General features: G+C 40.0%; 1 protein-coding gene across 1 annotated transcript in view; it reads right to left on the bottom strand.

Annotated features, from left to right (window-relative positions):
* The window catches only part of CASR (calcium sensing receptor), a 76,695-nt gene extending 63,611 nt beyond the window's left edge, over nucleotides 1–13,084 (bottom strand). Inside the window, exon 1 of the mRNA XM_042956734.1 lies at nucleotides 12,977–13,084. The gene's annotated coding sequence lies outside the window, so the exon portion shown is untranslated. The remainder of the gene's footprint in view (nucleotides 1–12,976) is intronic.
* Between the last annotated feature and the right edge of the window lie 8,973 nt (nucleotides 13,085–22,057).

Raw genomic sequence — 22,057 nt, 5'->3', positions numbered from 1 at the left:
GGAAAAGTGGCTACTGCTCTAGAGGAAAAATGAGGTCTGTCAGGGTTCACACAACCAGGTAGCAGAGGGAAGAGAGGATGTTTAGTTAGTTTAGACCAGGAAAAGGATTTGGATCAAACAAGCTCTGAATTTGCTACCTGAACCACAGGGCACAAAATACCAGACAAGAACTTAGTTTCATGCAGACATTTCCAACACATACAATTAGCTCCCCAGCTTAGCCCCCAGGTGGGTGGACAAAAAGAACAATCCAAGAAGTCTTTAGCATAAAAACATTAACAGAGGGAATGCCCAAGATGGAGTGCCAAAGATTCTATGTCTTCAAACAACACACAGACATTTTTCCAATTAAAGAAGAAAAATAAGTTTTAAAAAGCTTCAATGTCAATTTGAAAGGTGCACAATAAAAACAATAAAAGAAAGTAAAAATTAATCTTAGTTCTATCCCCTTAATCTCACAACTCTTTGCATTTTTGATGTATACTACATATCTGTGTCTCTTGCTCTGTATCATTTCTCTTTGAATCTATTTTGTAGTATCTGTTTTTACAAAAATGGGTGTAATCTGAAATCCTATAGTAGTTACTATATCCTGCACACATTTCTATGCCACTGAATATTCTTTTTCCAAATAATTTTTAATGACTACTTGGTACTTCATTACCTCTGTGTATCATATTTATTTTCCTCTGTTGGACATGGAACCTATTTCAATTTTTCATATTATGAATATTGCCTCCTTGAACTCCCTTAGGGTTAAATCTTTGCACATATTAATGATTATTTCCTTAGGATAAATTCAGTCATGGGAATTGCTAGATTAAAAGGATAAGGACATTCAAAAAGATTATAATATGTGTTGCCAAATTGCCTTCAATAAGGGTGTTTCCGTTTATACCATCATGGCAGTATATGAGAGAACTTTTGGCAAAATTATCGCGTTTTTTGAAGAATAGAACAAATCTCCCAGAAACTAAATTTTGACTATGGGCTTTGGAATTATGTGACAAATGTTTGAATGTAGGCTGTTCCACTTACTGGCCGTGAGACCTCAGGCAAGTCACTTAACCTCACCAAACCTCAGTTTCTCCATTGTATTGGGATAATACCTAACTAAAGTTTTTGATAGGATCAAACAAAGCAAGGTATAAAAATGCTTAGCACAATACATTGTAAACACTAAAGAAACAGTAAATGGTATTCCTTAGAATTTTTTTCTTAGGGTTTCACATTGAAAGCTACCAAGAATAGCACATGGAATGAGGCACCAAATAGAAGGAATTCAGACTATAGGAGGTACTGAAGGAAAGCATCAGGGCCACCACAAAAGTGGCTCACAAATGTGGGTCAGAAAAAAACCTTCTGAAAAAAAGAAAACTAATTGAATCTACCATAATGTACTAGTGCTGTCATTTTAGCAGGGTAGCTACATGAGGCTATAACACAAACACAACCTGTACTTTCCTACTAATGGACAGGGAGGAAATGAAAGCACCATGGGAAATCTCACTCTTTGGCTATGAGGCCCAGCTGCTCTGCAGACACCTTACAAGGAGATAATGAAAATTAAAAAAGGAAGATTTTAAACCCTGAGATGTATAAGCTGTCATAGGGGGTTGATAACACCATTCAAGCAATAACAGGAATAATGACCTCAAAAAGAAGGAGGAACGCAGGAATGGAAGGAGGGAGGGAAGGAGGGGAAGAAGGGAAGGGAGAAAATACCAAAGTGTACAGACCAAATGAATGGGTCCCACCATACTGGCCCTAATAGATTTCATTAGGGGAAATAGTTCATTTCATTAGGGGAAATAGGCAGTTGAGAACTCCTGACATACTTGAATGAAGACAAGGATGCAGAGTGAAACTGGGAAGCAAAATAATGGAAATGGAATTTGAGTAAATATGGAGGGAGAGGGGTGGTACCTGGAAACCCTCAAGAAGAACCAAGTGTTATAGGGCATTGCTAGTGCTTCTCTGCCAAATGTAGGGCCTCATAGAAAAGTTCCTTCCCATGATACTGTGGAACAACAAGGCAAGTCACCCACAGCTGCAGTGGAGGGAGGCGGGAGATTAAGAAGGGTTAAGGTTGGCCCTTTTTTTTTGTCTTCTTGTTGATGTGGCTTGATTTCACCAAATTAGGAAAGGACAAGGTGGAGATAGGGGGCTAGGAAAGGAGAAGAGTAGGAAGGGGGGTGGGTAAGGGAAGCAGTCAGTCCCCACCATTGCTAGTCCAAGGGGAACCCAGAGATGCATGAGATGGGCCTGGATTTCAAGGAGTTCCAAATTCAGTTAGGAAGACAAAAATCCCTTAATATGAAAACATAAACACATATGATAAATCCCCAGGTAAAAACAAAAGATGTGGCGGGGTGTTGGCTGTGGGCAGCTGTAGCTGGGAAAGCTTCCTGGCATAGAAGGCCTGGCTGGGATCTGGATAGGTGATGAGGAGACGAGGGGGTTCTAGATTGGAGACTAGGTAAGAGCTAGGCAGCTGAGGCAGGACCGAGAAGGCATGTTGACTAGAGACCTGGTGACACGTACCACCATGTGAAAGGGATAGGACAGTAAAATAGAAAAAGCTTGAGCTTTGGGGCCAAGAGGACTTGCTCTTCCACTTACTAGGTGTCCTAGGACCTCAGTTTTCTCACCTCCAAAATGAGGATGTTGGAAGGATGAAAAAAAATAATATGGATAAAGCACTGACCATTACTGGAGCATCATAAGTGCTTAGAAAGTGATATAAAATTTTATTATATTACTACTTCTGGAAATAGAAGCACAGTGTAGTAAGGAGAGAATAGGAGAATGATAACATAAAAAACAAGTTGGGGTTTCCAGAGATTAAAATGTTCAAATAAGAAAGATACTATACAAGGGGTGATAAAAATGAAGGAATGGATCAGAGCAGGGCTACCTAAAGTGTGGTCCATGGATCAGCATCCCCAGCATCACTTTGGGAGCTTGTAAGAATTACAGACATTTGACCCCACCCCAGAACTACTTAGTCAGAATTTCCGGGTGTGGAGCTCAGCAATCTACATGTTAAGAATATCCCCAACCTTAAAGTTTCAAAGTCCTGGGCTGGAGGAATCAGAAAAATTTCTTGGCCAAGAGATTAGCTCCAAGTATATACACCTGATTCCAGTTAGGTTTGACCTTAGAGATTCTGCATGGAAAGTAAAACCATGGAAAAGGATTAAGATTGACGATAGTCACAGAATATGGGTACAGTAAGTGGGATAAGGTTGTGTCAGTTTATGTCAGTTCAATTATATTTTGCTGGTAATAAAGATACAAATTTTGGAATTGTGAATGATGTTGATTCATTTAAGCCACAAAACAACCCTATGTGGTAGGTACTCTTGTCATCCCCTTTGTGTAGGTGAGAAAAGTGAGGCATGGTGAGGTTTCCAAGGTTACATGCTAATATGTGGCAGAGCCAGGATTTGAACCCAGGTGGTGAGGCTCCAGAATCCATGCTTTTAGCTGCTAGACTATGCTGCTTCCCCCCCCAAAACCATAATTTATTCAACTACTCCCTTACTATTGGACATATAGGTTGTTTCTAGTATTTCACTTTCGTTCTTTAAAAAAAATTTTTTTTTATTTACATTTATTTATTTTTGAGAAACAGAGTGAGACAAAGCATGAGCGGGGGAGGGGCAGCGAGAGAAGGAGACACAGAGTCTGAAGCAGGCTCCAGGCTCTGAGCAAGTGGTCAGCCCAGAGCCTGATGCGGGGCTCGAACCCACGAACTGTGAGATCATGACCTGAGCTGAAGTCGGACGCTCAACCGACTGAGCCACCGAGGCACCCCTACTATTCCACTTTCATAAATAAACACTGTGAAGAACATCTTCAGATATAAATCTTTAATTCCTGATGACTTCTGTAGGACAGAGTCTCAGAACTGAAATCCTTAATCAAGGGCCACAATTTTAAGGCAATTGTTTTCCAGATAATGTTACAAGGATAGCCATTTCATCCCACTCCACCAGCATTATATTTAAAGTCTTAGTATTCTTGATAAACAAACTGGCATACCATTAAAAAAGTTCTTATTCCTTTTATTCAGGTAAAGTTAAAATATTTTTATATGTTCACCAACCTTGTGCTTTTCCTTATTTGAAAACTGTTAAATCCTTTGCCCACTTTTTTGAAACCACAGTTTTAGTGTTCTTCCTATTCAATTCTGTGAGCTCTTTAAGATACCAAAACTTAGGGGCTCCTGGGTGGCTCAGTCAGTTGAGTGTCTGACTTCAGCTCAGGTCATGATCTCACAATTTCTGGGTTTGAGCCCCATGTTGGGCTCTGTACTGACACCTCAGAGCCTACAGCCTGCTTCAGGTTCTATCTGTCTCTGTCTCTCTCTCTCTAACCCTCCTCTGCTTGCACTCTGTCTCTCTCTCTCTCTCTCCCCGAAAAATAAACAATAAACATTAAAAAAAATTTTTTTTAAATAAGATACCGAAACTTAACCTTTTGGCATAATTGGTACAATTTGTTTTAGTTTATTTTCCTTTTAATTTAGTTATGACTTTTATAGATAAGTGTTTTTAAATGTTTATGTAATAAAATCTATCAGTATTTTTCCTTCATGATTCTCTGCTACTTTTACACTTAAAAAAAAAAAAAAGAATTTCCTCATTCCCATAAAATATCCTCTGTTTTCCTCCCCACACCCCCCAAAAAGAAACTTTCCAAACTTCAAGTTTAACTTGAAGTTACAATTTGATGGAGTATATTTACAGTAAGAAGTTCATTTCTTCAGAAGGCTAAAAGAGCTATCTCTATGTGTTCACTTTTGCTGTTGGTTATCCTTTGAATTCCATGAAACCTGCATAAGATCAAGAGACAGCCAGATAGTGGGAAGGGTAGAGAGCTGGAAATAAATGAAGTCCAGAGTGTTAATCTACTCTGTCATTTATAGTCACGTTTTCTCAGGCAAGTTATTCCACCTTTCAGTGCCCTCACTTGAGAAATGGAGATGATGATACCTGTTCATTTCCCTTATTTATCTCTTGGGATGTTCTGAGGATCGTGAGTTAATATTAGGAAAGTAGACTGGTTTAGCAGTCTACAGTACTGAGATTTGTTCATTCATTCAGCTCTTCCAATGTACTAGTCACCAAGCTGGATTCTGGGGTTTTAACACCGAGTAAGACATGCTGTCTGTAGTTGATGAGGTTGAACAATGTGTATTGGCTCATTTAAATCTTTTAACAACCAATAAGTGGGCAAAGTGAGGTGGGTGAAATGGGTGAAGGGGGTTAAAATGTACAAACTTCCAGTTATAAAATAAGTCATGGGGATGTAATGTATAGCATGGTGACTGTATTGCATATTTGAAAGTTGCTGAGAGTATATCTTAGTTCTCATCACAAGGAAAAAATGTAACTATGTATGGTGATGGATGTTAACTAGATTTATTGTGGTAATCATTCTGCAGTATATACAAATACCAAATCATGTTGTATATCTGAAACTAATATGTATCAATTGTAAGTCAATAAAAAAATAATCAATGAAGTGGGTAATATTAATAACCCCAGCTTATGGATAAAGAAACTGGAGAACAGAGAGATTAAATAACTTGCCCAAGGTTACACACTTGTAAGTTGTAGGGCTGGGACACAGGCCCAGGCAGTCTAACTCCAAAGCCCAGACTTTAAACCACCATGCTGTGCTGCCTCTCAAAAGATGATGGTGAAAATTAGATGATAATTGCAGAGTGAAACTTTATTTGGAATATTTTCATTTTTAAGACTACAGAAAGAGAAGACCATTTGGCCTCCTCACTATTTTTATCTCTTGGTTTCTCCATTGACAAATAGCACAAAAGGGCTCTCTTGGACAGGGCCTTGGGGCATAGGGAGGGACAGACCAGGATCCTGACTTGAAGGAACTCATGATCTGATGAACCAGGGGTCTGAAGCTGTGGTAGAGAACCTCAGTCTGAAGGTTCCCTTCTCAGTGGCTTTCTCTGATCAGCTGGCAACCCCCCCCCCCCACACACACCTTTGCCTACCCATCCTCTTCTGCAGGGGCCACCAGACTGGAGATCTGGGTATCAAGGCTGGCCTGAGTGTGTAGTGCTAACTTAATGCCTGACATGCAGTTGGAGCTCAACCAATGTTTATTGAACTAAACTAAATGCTTATGTCAAATTATAGAATATTTAGAAGGACTAAATGGAGGATATGATAATTTTTTTCAACCATTAACTTCTGTTAAGAGGAAAAAAACAACTTTCTTTCTAAGGACAAACAGATCATAATTATTATTGAGGGTTGGGGGAAATGGTTACAATATTTTTGAGCCTGCTTCTCTCTACATGAAAGACAACAAATAAATAAGAAACATGCTTGTTAGGAATGCCGAACAACAAAAAACATGGGAGAAAGAAGTCAAATCACTTCATTTTTCTTACTATTAGTAATTTTTCTTGTATGTAGGTGAAAGACTTGTTGAAAGAATAGCTAAAATTAGTCTTCTCTCCACGGGTATCATATTACCTTTGTCCCCATCATACTGATAAGCATTCCCTGAGAGTGGAGGAAAACAGATTTCCACCCCAGTTCCCAGGGGAAAAAAATCAATTATGGATGAGAAACACATAAAAGCCAATTAATTCAGGTTACTTAACCTAAGAAATCTTGATTCTTCCTGCTTTTTCAGTGTAAAAAAAAGATTTCAGACAGGAGCTGAGCCAAAGGATACAGACCAGTTAAATAGCTACCTTGCAGGCATTGTGTTAAACACTTTTCATTTATAGTTCATTTAAACCTCACAACCACCCTTTGAAGGAGACACTACCTCAGTTTTACAGATATTCAAAGGAATATCCACCAGTAAAAACTGAGGCTCAGAGAGGTGAGATGTGTTGCCCAAAGTCACAGAGATTGGAAAATCCACTTTTATCCAAACTCTCTGTCTCTGGCAGAGGCAGACCTTATTTTTTCTCATTTCACACTTTACCACCTAACTCATTGGCCCTGCCTAATTATAATGTCTGTTCATTTCTGCGGCTTCAAGTAATTATAAAATTGTTCAGGCAAGTGAATCCAACATTCAGTCAGCATTTCCTAGGATCCAGACTTGGGGGAAACAGGCATAAAGTTCCCAGCAACTTTTCAGCAAACACTATCACACATATCTGGATTATTTTCCATCTTAGGAACGGATAATGTGGTTACCAAGACTACCTTGCATTATAAAATAGGGAGCACCTCAATCCTCTCATTCTCACTAGCTTTGATAGAGGCACCTCAGCCTGTGCATATTGGATTCTGAGAGAGCATTTGAGAAAAAATTCAATCAGGCTGGTGTCAGGCAAGAATAGAAACAAAACTACAAGGCATGAGTGCTTGTTGTATGTGCCACTTTATGACAGTGGCAAATGGATGAAGTCTACTGTTCACTCACCTTGAACGAAAAGCCTCCCAGAGATGAGAGAGATAATGGATTTTATTTGTTATGGATCAACTAAGCCTTCCCAGTACTATTTTACGTTGTGACATAGAAGTTGTCAAGGAGTCTTCTCAGTTACAAAGACAGCTTTTTTTGGTACCAATCATTAAGTCCTCTGCTAACACAGAAGCACTTCCTAGATACCTGATCCCTAGTCCCGGTTGACACATGGCTTCCTTTCCTTTATCCTAAAATCACTTAGATGACAGAACCAAAATATGACAGAGCAGAGTCCCACTTCCCACAAGTAATGAGTAATTGAGTTTTGTGGAGTTTACATTGCAGACATCTCTAGCATTGGTTCCTTTTCTCCATGGCCACTGCTATGGCCACCATGGTTCGGGCTATCCTCATCATCATCTGAATGGTTATAATTTCTGTAAGTGGTTTCTCTGTTCCAAACTTGCCCCCCTTTAATTCAGCATCCATATACAGCCAGGATGATTATGATCTAACCCAAAATGCACATTAAGTCTACTTAAAACCCTACAGTGGCTTCCTTTGCATTAGGATAAATAATAATAATAATAAAAAAAAGCCAATATTAACTATACGCATAATCTTGCCACATACCACATGACTTATCATTTCTTGCAGGAACCTAATAAGGGAGGTACAACCTTCACCGCTATTACTTATTGAGGTCAAGTTACTTAACCAAGGTTCCACATCTAGAAAGTGGCAGAGCCATGACTCAAACCTGGGTCTGTATCATTTCAGATGCATATTTTAACCACCAAGTTATCCATGTGATGGCATGCAGGTTCTCTGTGACCTGGCCTGCCCACCACTCCAGCCTTGTCTCTTCATGAGTCCCTCTTTGCTCCTAATGCCTCAGCTCTTTGAGCTGCTTACAGGTCCTGGACCTTGACATGCTATTTCACACCTCTGGTTTTGCACATAAATCCCTTCTCTATAATGCCCTCTTCCCTTTGTTTATCTTGTGGAGTGTCTCATCTTTCAAGATTCATCTCAAGTGTTAACTCCTCCATGAACCTTTCCTCAGCCCCTCTTCTCCTTGGTAGAATTGACTACTCCATTCCCTGTGTATCACTGTACCTTAATTATGCTTTCATTATGGCAACCACAACACTTTCCTATCCTTCCATGGACAAATGATTCCCTCCTCTTAGATTCCTATGAATTCCTTAAATGCTGAGACCATGTCTTACTAATCCGTTTTATCCATAGTATCTAGCCCAGTGCTTGGCTTACAGAAATTTAACTGCAAATATTGTTGAATGAATGAAAATATTTGTTTGTACATGAAGTATGCTGCTTGGTCAGAGCACCCCATGCCAATACATTGTGAGATTTATATTGCTTTTATTTACAGCATCAGTGTAATTAGTAACGTTTTTTCTTTACTGAGGGACTGAATATAAAACTCTGAAGAAGTACATGCAGCTTTATGATAACGAAACATTTTGACATCCTCCCAATTAGAGCAGAAGATAGGACTGGAGAGAAGATATTGTAGTCTACCTACCACACTTATTTTCACTTGAGAAAGTACTGGGAAAATGATAACAATGAGTTGTCACTGTACCAGCCAAATTTGGTATGGCAGTTACATACATATCTGCCTCTACAATGGGAAATATTCATATTTGAACCACAATGCACATATTTTATTATGCATAATAAAATAAACTAATAAAAATGAAATTAATTTGAAATTTTAATTTAAAAGCAAGAATGACAGCAATGGAAAGCCACGACCAACTCAAGACGGCATAAATGATGTTGTGTGAACAAGGAATATCTCCCCAAATTCCAGAAATGCCAGTTCTACATGTCTACACATGCCATATGGAAAACACTACATGGCAGCCAGACTTCTTGATTACTAACTCACTAGCAGCCAAATGCAATGTCTAGCCGATACGTTCTGGTCCCATCTCAAAACCATATATCTCCAATATTTCCACCTACTCTTGAATCTCAGCTCAAGGGAAACTTCCTTGAGAAAGCCTTCCTTGGTCTATGCAGTAAAGTCTGTATACACCCTCAATGAACTAACATTCTTTTCTTTAGGGAGCTTATTTTAGTTTATAAAAATATATTTAATAGTTTGTTATTTTACTAACAGTTGCCTCCCCAAAGCATCTATAAGCTCCAGGAGATCAGAGATCTTGCCTGGTTTTTTCACCACTTTTCCCCCAGTTGCTGACACATAGCCAGGCACTCTTATAAACATTATGAATGAATGAATGAATGAATGAATGAATGAATGGATAGAATGATTCCTTCACCTCTTATTCATTGTCCAGTTCTCTGAAGAATTATACCTGATTCCTTGGGAAATACAAATCAAAACCATGATGAGATACTAGCTCACACCTGTCAGAATGGCTAAAATCAACAACATAGGAAACAATAGATGTTGGCGAGGATGTGGAGAAAGGGGAAACCTCTGACACTGTTGATGGGAATGCAAACTGGTGCAGCCGCTCTAGAAAACATTACAGAGGTTCCTCAAAAAGTTACAAATAGAACTACCCTACTCTCCAGCAATTGCACTACTAGGTATTTACCCAAAGGATAAAAAAATACAGATTTGAAGTGGTACATACACCCCAATGTTTAAAGCAGCATTATCAACAATAGCTAAACTATGGAATGAGCCCAAATGTCCATTGACTCATGAATGGATAAAGATGATGTGGTATGTATATACAATGGAATATTTTTTTAAATGTTTATTTATTTATTTTGAGAGAGAGTGAGAGAGCATGAGTGGGGAAGGGGCAGAGACAGAGGGGGAGAGAGAGAATCCCAAGCAAGCTCTGTGCTGACAGTGCAGAGCCCGACGCAGGGCTCAATCTCATGAACCTCAAGATCATGACCTGAGCCAAAACCAGGTGTTGGATGCTCAACCAACTGAGTCCCCCACGTGCCCCTACAATGGAATATTAGCCATCAAAAAATGAGATCTTGCCATTTGCAACTGCATGGATGGAGCTAGAGTGTATGATGGTAAGCAAAATAAGTCAGTCAGAGAAAGACAAATATCATATGATTTCACTTGTATGTGGAATTTAAGAAACAAAACAGATGAACATGTGGGAGGGGAAAAAAGGGAGAGGGAAACAAACCATAAGAGACTCTTAGAACAAACTGAGGTTGATGGAAGGAGGTGGATGGGGAAAGGGCTAAATGGGTGATGGGCATTAAGGAGGGCTGTTGTTATGATGAGTACTAGGTGTCATATGTTAAGTGATGAATCATTGAATTCTTGAAACCAGTATTGCACTCTATGTTAACTAATAGAATTTAAATAAAAAATTTGAGAAGAAAAACCACAAAGATTCCTTATGAGACTCAAGCTGGTACTCAATTCATTCCTCCTCATTGTTTCCTTACCCTACGACAAGGATCAGTCATTATTTTCTAATCCATTCTCCTCTCAACCTCCATTCAAAAAGGCTTCTTAGAAAGGGCAGTTTCTAACCAACCTGAACTTTCTGACATGTGTGGGATCCAGGTCTAGGTCATGCAACATGAAAAAAGTGAACAAAATAAAGGAAAATGTAGTGACTTGGAGTACCTATTAGGTTATTTTAAACACTCTGCATAATTCCTAAAAAACTTATTATTTCATTAAAAATAATTTAAACCACTTATATTTTCTCATATAGATAAAAAGGGGTTTATTTGCTGATTTTTTCCATTTCTCAATATATTTTGGCCTTGCATAGTAAAAGCCTTGGAACAGAGTTGATTGTGCTGATTGTTGGCAGAAATAAGCCACATGTGTGGTCTTTTAGCAGAATTATCTGATGATTGTTCCTAAATGACAGGGCCCTGTGCTCCAGGATTCTTTTCCACTCAAGAGTCTTGGCCTACTCCTCCCTTCCTACTTCTCTGTTCCCCTCTAACTCTTCTACATCTTTCCCTCCTGGTGGTCTGCCACAAAGCTATGTCCCTGAGCCCCTTTACAAGTATAAAACACCTATTTTCTGAGATTCTTACGGAGGAAGAATACTATGCCTGCCACTCTGTTGGTCCTGGGTGGAGAAGGGACAGGCAATGTAAAAGTGTAATTGGCCAAGTTCTGCTTTCTGGAATTCCTGGAAATCTAGTGCATTTTAGGAAACAGCCTTCATTAATTCCCCCTCAGTACCAGACTCTACTTAAATTACACTTGGAAAGACTAGTTTAAGGGAAAGAACAGATAGTATAGTACTCATCATGGATTCTTCCCGAATGCTGGGACAGTTAGGGAAAGTAAATGAAATGTCATGGTAGTGGGCTCCCTACCCCAAGGGCCAGCCCAGTGAAAGATTCTGAAGACAGCAGGGGTGGTACCAGTTGGGAACACTGGAGATTATGGGGTGTGGGCAGTGGCAATGATGTCATTTTCCTCTGGTACTTTCATTAGGCAGGAGGTAGGGTAAAGAATCAAGGGGCGCCTGGGTGGCTCAGTCGGTTAGGTGGCCGGCTTCGGCTCAGGTCATGATCTCGAGGTCCGTGAGTTCGAGCCCCCGAGTCGGGCTCTGGGCTGACGGCTCAGAGCCTGGAGCCTGTTTCCGATTCTGTGTCTCCCTCTCTCTCTCTGACCCTCCCCTGTTCATGCTCTGTCTCTCTCTGTCTCAGAAATAAATAAACGTTAAAAAAAATTAAAAAAAAAGAATCAAAAGGAGGGGACAGAGCAAGAGAGGAAGGATATGAGTAAAAACAATGAGCTATAGATACAAATGCTGGTATAAATATTATCTCTAGAAGATTAACTTTTGCATTGTTTGATTTTAAAAATCGGGTGCCTGCGTGGCACTCTTGATTTCAGCTGAGGTCATGATCTCCAGTTGCTGAGATCAAGCCCCTTCTCAGGCTGTAGGCTGACAGCACAGGAGCCTGCTTGGGATTCTTTCTTTCCCTCTCACTCACCCTCTCTCTCTGCCGCTCCCCACCTCTCAAAATAAATAAACCTTAAAAAACCCATGCTCATGTGTTATCTGTTGAAATTCTCTCTTAAAAATAGTTTTAAAAATAAAAAAAAAAAAACGCATCTGGTTCTTCTTGCTCTTTTTTCCTTTGTCCTCAAGACACCTGGAGGCTTGGGCCAAGGAAGATGGGTGCTGACACTGTGGCCCTCCCTTAAATATCCGAAGACACTAGAAAGCTGCCTGTTGCCTTGTTAACATACACGGAAAGGTGTGTGTTCTTTCTGACCGCGCCACAGGCAGAAACAAGGCGCAGGCACAAGACACTACCCACAGTCCGTGTCTTGGCACGCACTTCGGTTCATCAGAGAGGGCGACCCCCAGCTCCTTCTGGGGGTAACTGAACAGTCTGGTCCTGTGCCCAGGAAGTCTTTTTGGTCTTGTAACCTGGCCCTGACTTTCCCGCACAGACCCGCACCCGGTGTTCCCGGGGCTGAGGTGCTCCCGCGTGCGCCCTTCCTTTGGTTCCTGGGCCCTTGCGGTCCCTGGACCCCGCCACTGCCCGCCCTGCGTTGGGGTGCTTTCCGGCCCACCCTCCTCCCCGACCTTGGTCCTACCTGCAGCCCTGGCCCGTGCTCCCTCACCAGGGGTAGCGCCGGCCCGTCAGCTGTGGGTCTACACGAGAATGGGCTGGAAGTTGAGCTCAGGACGCCACGCGGGCCCAGCTCCCGATGCCAAGGTCACGGTCTCGGAGAGGCGCCAGCTGTCCGGTCCGGCCACAGCAGCCCCCCCACCCCCCACCCCCCGCGCCGACCCTCTGGGCGGCTGCCACTGCCCGGGCCTCGGAACTCCGCCCCTCTCCCGCTCCCCGCCCGCCTGCCCCCTCGGGGTCCCAGACTGAGGAGCCCGGCTCCCTTCGGAGCCCACTTGCCGGCTGCTCTGTTATCTTGCACTCCTGGCAGCCCCAGCACCCTCACCGTCTTCCCCGTCCACATGGAGCTGCGCTGACTCCTCTGGAGCCCAGCGCCGAGGGCGCGTCTTTTCTCTCCCGGGGGCCACTCGTTGGGTCTGGTTCCCGGGGACCCGGCGCCCCACGCTCGGGTCCTCTCCAGTCCTCTCAGCGCTGGGAATTCCTGGACCCTAGATCCTGCTCCTGCAGTCTGAGAGAACCCCTTCCTTCCTTTTTGGAAATGGAAAGAGGCTTTAGACGGTGGGGGCTTACGACTACACCAACGTTCTCCGTGCCAAGAGTGGGAAACTTTTTTTTGATAAAAGGCCAGAGAATTACAGTAAAATAAATATATAACCCATGCTCAAACTCTTACTCATTCTGCAAGACTCAGGTCATGCGCTGCCTACGCAGGGAGACTTTCTCGGTGCTCGCAAACAGCTCCCTCCTCTCTTCTGTCCACTCTCCGCGCCAAAGGGCTCTCAGTCCTCCTCGGCCAGAAGCAGTCACCGCTAGCGTGTCATTTCCTGTACGGAATCGACCCTGCGCTCCTTGAAGACGGGGACCCACCTGCCTTGATCATCCCAGTCCCCATCCTCTGGCATGACGCCTGCCACCTATCAGGCGCTAGAATATTTTTTGAAAAAGGGGAAAATTAATTTATTTTGTAGAAACCCAGTTTTTTCTTTTTACCCTCAAACAACATGTACTCCTTTGGGTGAGCAGCTTGCTGGTGTCTGTAAAGAGCCACAAAAATTATTATCCCTTTGATGCAGTAATTTCATTCTTGGGGAAATTTCCAGAACAAAATAGTGTTCATGGGCAGATGATCATAGCAAGATTATTTTTTTAAACATAAGATAACAGCAGTAAAAAAACACTAAGGCAAACAAACAAAGCAAACTGTCAACAATAGGAAATTGGTTAAATAAATTATGGGAGGGTAACTTAATGAGATATTACACAATCTTTAAAAATGAAAAACATCAGGGCAGGAGTGCTCAAAATGTTTTTTAGAACAAGAGGGAGTATTTATTTTTAAAGCAAAAAAAAAAAAAAAAAAAAAGAAACCTAAAAGAAAATATGAAGTAACATGATGAAGTGTTTGCAAAATAACATTAAGCCATAAGAGTGAAAAGTTGCATAGTTACTAAGCTTAACAACTTTAAGTAACAACGCAGATTTCTCCTCTGTATTTCCATTTTCTTGCTTCAGAGGAGCATAGACTCACATCGGGACTCTCAAATACATCCTTATCAGACCCCAGTTCTGCCCATTGACTTACTTCCCTTCCAATGCAGCACAAGGGGAGGTAAACAAATGTTCCAACACCAGGATAGAGTGAAGAGAAGAATCTAGTTAATAAAAATAACTTGTTGTGATGAACACTGGGTGTTATATGTTAGTGATGAATCACTGAATTCTACTCCTGAAACCAACATTGCACTGTACATTAACTAAAATGTAAAAAATAGTAATAAATGCCAAGTCCTCCCTCAGGCCCAAACACCCAGCAATACAAATTCATAGTGGGGGATTTGGTTCAGTAGCAGTAGGTATTAAAATGTCCTAACGACTGTACAACCTAGTCAGTGCCAAAAGGCTGAATTAATTCAACTCCAAAACTGAATGATGCTGCAGCCTTAGGCCGAATTAATTCCTCTCAGGGATTAGTTTATACCTGGGCATAATGTTCAAATGCCTTTGATTAAGAAAGTTTCACTCTGAAGAGCTATTATTACATTTTAAAGATGAAGAAACCGAAGCTTACAGCAGTTAGGAGGTGGTGGAAACATGACCAGCCAAGGTGTTTGACCATTTTGCCCGTGGGTCTCAGTGTGTACATCTCCCACTAGAGGTACAGTAGATGGTTTTGAGTGGTACACAGTTGATGATGTTAAATAACTAGATCACGTGGTGAAAAAATTTATGTCTTTTTCAGTTCTCTTGATTCTATGGATTATGTCTGGGAAGAACTATCATTTTTGTGATTCTTTGTCTTTACACCTCTCTACCACTTGCTAATCTGTTTTAACAAAGAGAAAGCCTGCCTCGGGCTCAGCACCTTTGCTAGGCAACAGTTCCTAAGTAGAATTTAATATCATCACTTTCTCTTCCTTCTGATATTATTCCTTACACTATTAATTTCTAATTGATACAGGCTTTCCACTTACAAGGTGATGTAGTTTCCATTTAAGGTCAATTTACTTGCGTAAGAAAATTGGGTAATTTTCAAAGAAAGATATTAAAGGAAGAATAAGACCAGTGATATTTGGATATAGTAGAAATGGCAACATAATGAAGGTGGGACACAGATGCCTGACATTTAGGAAATACTGCCTCACACTCCATTATGACCAGTGGATGGAAGGTATGTTGGGGCATGTTTCAGTTGAAAATGAATGGATACTCGAAAAGAATGTGTATTCTTTTCTAAATTCTAAATAATTCTAATTTCTGCTGCTTTAGGGTGAAATGCTCTGAATGTATCTGTTAGGTCCATGTGATCCAGTGTGTCATTCAAAGCCATTGTTTCCTTGTTGATCTTCTGCTTAGATGATCCGTCCATTGTTGTAAGTGGGGTGTTAAAGTCCCATTCTATTATTGTATTGAGTTTCTTTAAGTTTGTTATTAATTGACTTATATATTTGGCTATTCCTACATTGGGGGCATAAATATTTGCAGTTGTTCAATCTTCTTGTTGGATAGCCCCCTATATTATGATACAGTGCCCTTCTTCATCTCTTACTACAGTCTTTGATTTAAAATCTAGTTTGTCTGATGTAAGTATGGCTACTCCATCTTTTAATGTCCATTAGCATGAAAAATAGTTCACCCCCTCACTTTCAATCTGGAGGTATCTTTGGGTCTAAAATGAGTCTTTTACAGGCAGCATATCAATGGGTCTTGTTTTTTATCCATTTTGATACCCTATGTCTTTTGATTGGAGCATTTCAAGCTATATTACAAAGCTTTACTCATCAATACAGTATGATACTGGCACAAAAACAGACACATAGATCTGTGGAACAATATAGAGAACCCAGAAATGGACCCACTACTATATGGTCAACTGACCTTTGACAAAACAGGAAAGAATATCCGATGGAAAAGAGACAGTCTATTTAACAATTGGTGCTGGGAGAACTGGACAGCAACATGTAGAAGAATGAAACTAGACCACTTTCTTACACCGTACACAAAAACAAACTCAAAATGGATGAAAGACCTAAATGTGAGAAAGGAAATTATCAAAATCCTAGAGGAGAACATAGGCAGCAACCTCTTTGACCTCAGCTGCAGCAACTTCTTACTAGACATGTCTCTAGAGGCAAGGGAAACAAAACAAAAAATGAACAATTGGGACTTCATCAAGATAAAAGTCTTGTTCACAGTGAAGAAAACAATCAACAAAACTGAAAAACAACCAACAGAATGGGAGAAGATATTTGCAAATGATATCTCTGATAAAGTGCTAGTATCCAAAATCTATAAAGAATTACCAAATTCAACACCTCAAAAACAAACAATCCAGTGAAGAAATGGGCAGAAGAAATGAACAGACACTTCTCCAAAGGAGACATGCAAATAGCTAACAGACACATGAAAAAATGCTCAACATTACTCATCATCAGGAAAATACAAGTCAAAACCACAATGAGATACCACCTCACAACTGTCAGAATGGCTAAAATAACAACTCAGGCAACAACAGATGTTGGTGAAGATGTGAAGAAAGGGGAACCCTTTTACACTGTTGGTGGGAATGCATACTGGTACAGCTACTCTGGAAAACAGTGTGGAGGTTCCTCAGAAAGTTAAAGGTAGAACTACCCTATGACCCAGCAATTACACTAATAGGTGTTTATCCAAAGGATAAACAAATACTGATTTGAAGGGACACATGCACCCCAATGTGTATAGCAGCACTATCAACAATAGCCAAATTATGGAAAGAGCCCGAATGTCCGTTGACTGATGAATGTATAAAGAGGTGGTGTATACACACACACACACACACACACACACACACACACACACACAGGAATATTACTCAGCCATCAAAAAGAATGAAATCTTGCCATTTGCAACAACATGGGTGGAACTAGAGGGTATTATGCTAAGTGAAATTAGTCAGAGAAAGATAAATGCGATATGATTTCACTCATATGTGGAATTTAAGAACCAAAACAGATCATATAGAGGAAGGGAAGGAAAAATAAAATAAGATAAAAACACAGAGAGGCAAACCAAAAGAGACTCTTAACTATAGAGAAAAAACTGAGGGTTGCTGGAGGGGAGTTGGGTGGGGGATAGGCTAGATGGGTGATGGGCATTAGGAAGGGCACTTGTGATGAGCACTGGGTGTTATATGTAAGCCATAAATCATTAAAGTCTACTCCTGAAATCAATACTGCACTATATGTTAACTAACTTGAATTTAAATAAAATCTTGGAAAGAAAATAAATTAATGGCAACTCTGACAATCAGAGCTGTCTGGGAGGATTTGAAAGGGCTGCCTTAGAGGTATTTACCACATTCCCTTCCCTCCAAGGACTGAAGCAGAGGTTAGGTGCCTGCTTGTCACTAATGATACCATGGGAGGTCACACACTAGATAGGCTATAAGCTTTGAAGTTCCTGCCAACCAGGAGAATCTGAGATTCTTGGCATCAAACTTCCCAGGGAGCTGACCACTGGAGAGACTGCATTTTGAAGTAAATTACATAAACTTCCTGAGGAAAAATCCCAAGAAGGGTTTCAAATAAGCTTAGAGCAACAGCAGCACCAGTGTGACAATTGTGTTATATATAGAACAATAGCAGATTATTCTCAAGGTAGTTGCTTTGAAAGAGATAACATTTGGGGCTATTGAAACTGTTAAGGTGTTTGCTTACAATTCAATCATTTTCTCTATAATTACACTTTCTTCTGGTGTAGCCTCTATTCATAACCATCCCTAAGGGCTGGGAGGACAAGGCTGCTCTTCCTTCTTTCAAATATCAGCATCTCTCAGCCTCAGGCTTCATTTTGTGTGGTGTCTGCTTACCCCAAAGCAGCTGCCCCTGCTGTTCATTTTAACCCATTTTGACCAGTATAAAAATGCATGTGTGGTGAAAAAGGCACATAGCAGATAAAAAGTTACTTTGGTGTGGGAAATTTACTTTGCGACTGCATGGCCTAAAAATTCATGATGTACAGGATCATGATCTGACTGCCTTAAAGCTCCATAATGTTTGGCACATGCAATATCTTAGAGGTCACCCAGCCCATTGCTTCTAAGGATCTTACACAGCAGGTAAACTAGGAGACAAACATTCAGGTGGAATGAGTAAACTGCCTATGGCTAGAATAACTGCTCTCAGGGAAGCTCATTCAACAGACAGATCTTTAGGTTAGAAAGTTCTTTCCTGAGGCATCCCTGGAAGGACTCTTTCCCTCACATTCCATATCCAATTCATCTGCAAGTCATGCTGGCTCAGATTTCAAAATAGAGCCAGAATCAACCTCTTGTCTCCACTTCCACCACCACCAGCCTCATCCAAGGCAGCATCTCCTAGAAAACTTTCTAACTGTTCCTGCTTCCACCCTTGCCTCTCTGCAATCTATTCTTCCCATAACAACGGGATCGATACATTTGGAATAACTTGGATTATGTCATTTCTATGTTCAAAACCCTGTCTGTAATGGCTTCTTATTTCACTCGGACTAAAATCCAGTAAAATGCATTGTTCATAAAGGCCAGCATCATCTGGCTATTTCCCTGATCTCATCTCCTATAATCCTTCTTGGTTCCCACACACTGGTTTCCTTGTTGGTCTTTGAATGTGGTCAGCAGACCCTGCCTCAGAGACTCATTTACTATTCCTGGTCTGGAACACTCATCTCCCTCACTTCTTTTGCTCTCCATTCAATGTTACCTTTCCAGAAATGCATTCCTCTGGGATTCATATCACCATAGTGTAGCCCCTCTTTCACCCCACTCCATCACTATTTCTTTATTCTTCTTTACCATTTTTTAGGGTGTTGCAAACTTTATTTATGGCTTGAAAGCAATAAAGTTGGGGGGTAGGTGATAGGGTCAGAGAAGTTAGAGCAAATTGCACACAGAAAACAACTTAAAAATGAATATGTAATACTCTGTTCTTTAAAAACATGTAGGAATCCAGCTGCCATGAATTTCTCATTGGCTCTCTTTCCTCCTGGGTTCTGACTTTCCTGTCCCATTGCTAGAGGGTGTTTTCACACTCTCATCTTTAGCCCCTGTCCTCTTTTCATCCTGATCCCTCTCAAGATGCTCTAAGAAACTCAAATAGGGCCTAGTCATTTTCTTTTTGTTTTAATTAATAAATTTTATTGAAGTAGAACACATGTTTAGAAATTTGTACAATTTGATCAGCACTTGTACTTTTTTCCATTGTCCTGATTTATAAAACCATAGATTATTTATATTTATATCAGTGGAATCATTCAGTAAATACTCTTTTGTATCTAATTTTTTTTCATTCAACAACTTGTGAGATTCAACCATATTGTGCAGTAACTTGCTCCTTTTAATTGCTGTAGAATATTCTCCTGCATATATCACAATTTATTGATCATTTCAGTTGATGAGCGTTTGAGTTGTTTTCAGTTTTGAGCTATAATGAATAATCCTGCCATGAATGGTTGTTGGTGTACATGTGCTTGAATTTCTGTTGGGCAATATATCTGAGTAGAATTACTGGGTTAATAAGATAAATAAGAACTCTCGGGGAACCTGTGTGACTCAGTGGGTTGAATGTCTGACTTTGACTCAGGTCATGATTTCATGGTCCGTGAGTTCCAGCCCCACACCAGTCTCGCTGAGGTCAGCACAGAGCCCAGTTCAGATCCTCTGTCCCCCCTCTCTGCCCCTCCCTGACTTGTACTCTTTCAAAAATAACTAAACATAAAAAACAGATAAATAAGAACTCTCATTGACTACTGGTGGAAATGGAAATTAGTATGACCACTTTTGAAAAATCTTTGGCAATATCTTCTAGTGTTAAACACATGCATACCTTTTATATTCTAGGTTCTTTGTCAATTGTTGATATTAAAAATAGTTTTTCCAATTCTGTAGTTTGCCTTTTCACTCTCTTAATAGTGTCTTTTTATGGACAGAAGTTCTTATTTTTAATATAGTCCAATTAATTATCTTTTCCTTTATGGTTAGTGTGTTTTTATCCTGCTTAAGAAAGCTTTGTGGACATCAAGTCATGAATATATTCTGCAGTGTTCTCTTCTGGAAGCCTTATGTTTTCCTTTTAAGATATATAATCCTCCTGGAATTGATTTTTCTATGGTCAACTTTCATTTTTTTCCCAATGAATATCCAATTGACTTGGCACCATTAATAAAAAAGATAAACATTTTTATTCTGTGTGTCATCTTTGTCATAAAATACCCAATTATATGTGGGTCTGTTTCTGGACTCTCTATTGTGTCCTATTATGTCTTTGTGCATTCTTTTGCCAAAACTCCACACTGTTTTTTTTTTTTAATTGTGGCTTTATAGTAAGTTTTGTAATCTGGTACAGTAAGTTCTTGAACTTTATTCCTCTTTAAGATCATGTGGGCTGCTATTGGCCCTTTGCATTTCCATATACATTTTTAGAATCAGCTTGCAAACACACACACACACACACGTCTGGATTTTTTACTGAGATTACATTGAATATATAGATCAATTTTGAAGAAAATTGATATCTCATAGTTAGGCTTGCAATCTGTAAACATGACATATTCTCCCATTCAGTTAAGTCTTCTTTAATTTCTCTCACTAATAATTTATAGTTTTCTGTGTATAAGTTTTTTGCACATATTTTGCTAGATTTATTCCTAGATATTTGATGCTTTTTTGATACAATTGTATCTGGCATAATTTTAAAATTTCATTCTTAATTGTTTGTTGCTGACACTTTGCTGTATTTCTCTTCTTAGGATACATCATCCCCCATCACCTGTCATACTTATGTGTTATTGTATATCTCTCTTACAAAATGAGAATCAAATTTTGTCCATTTTGATTACTGCTTTATTCCCAGTGCCTCAAACAATTCCCAGTACATAACAGATTCCATAAATATTTGTTGACTTGAATTGACTTATATTGAACTGAAATCTTCCTGCAGTTCATCCTTCCTTCCTCTAGAACAATACAGAATAAGTCTCTTTCTTGTACATGCTGGCTCTTCTACTGTTCCCCAGCAGCACTTCCTTCCCACAGCCAAGTGCTTCAGTTCCTTCAGCAGTTCCTCAAAGGCAGGTTTTAGAGACTCTATCATCATATTGCCTTCCTTCCTTAGTATGAACTCTGGTTTGCCAATATTCCCTTTCAATCTGGGCTCCCAGAGTGATTTGACTGATGCCTATGGTAAATTTGGAATATTACTTGCCTGAGATGGCTCATTTTTATTTGCTCTGTCACAATATTGATGCACAGTAAGATTGTGGTCAAACAATATCCCGAGCTTGTATTTTTGAAATAAAATTCAGTTATCTTAACATAAATGTAGAACTTTTGCCAAAGGTAATTATACCTTCAAACTAAAAAAGTTTAAACATCAAGATCCTTCATTTGTATAGCTCCTGTGAATCTGCACAGGGATGCTTGGGGTTAAATAAAAGGACCTAAATAAAGCTGTAGTGATTTCTTTATCACACTAATAAATACTCAATGTATTTTTTGTATTCATAATGTTGCATTTTTTAATTTAAAAAATTA

The sequence above is a fragment of the Panthera tigris genome, chromosome C2 (assembly GCF_018350195.1).
Source record: "Panthera tigris isolate Pti1 chromosome C2, P.tigris_Pti1_mat1.1, whole genome shotgun sequence".
Taxonomy (NCBI): Eukaryota; Metazoa; Chordata; class Mammalia; order Carnivora; family Felidae; genus Panthera; species Panthera tigris.
This window is presented reverse-complemented; position numbering and strand designations above follow the sequence as displayed.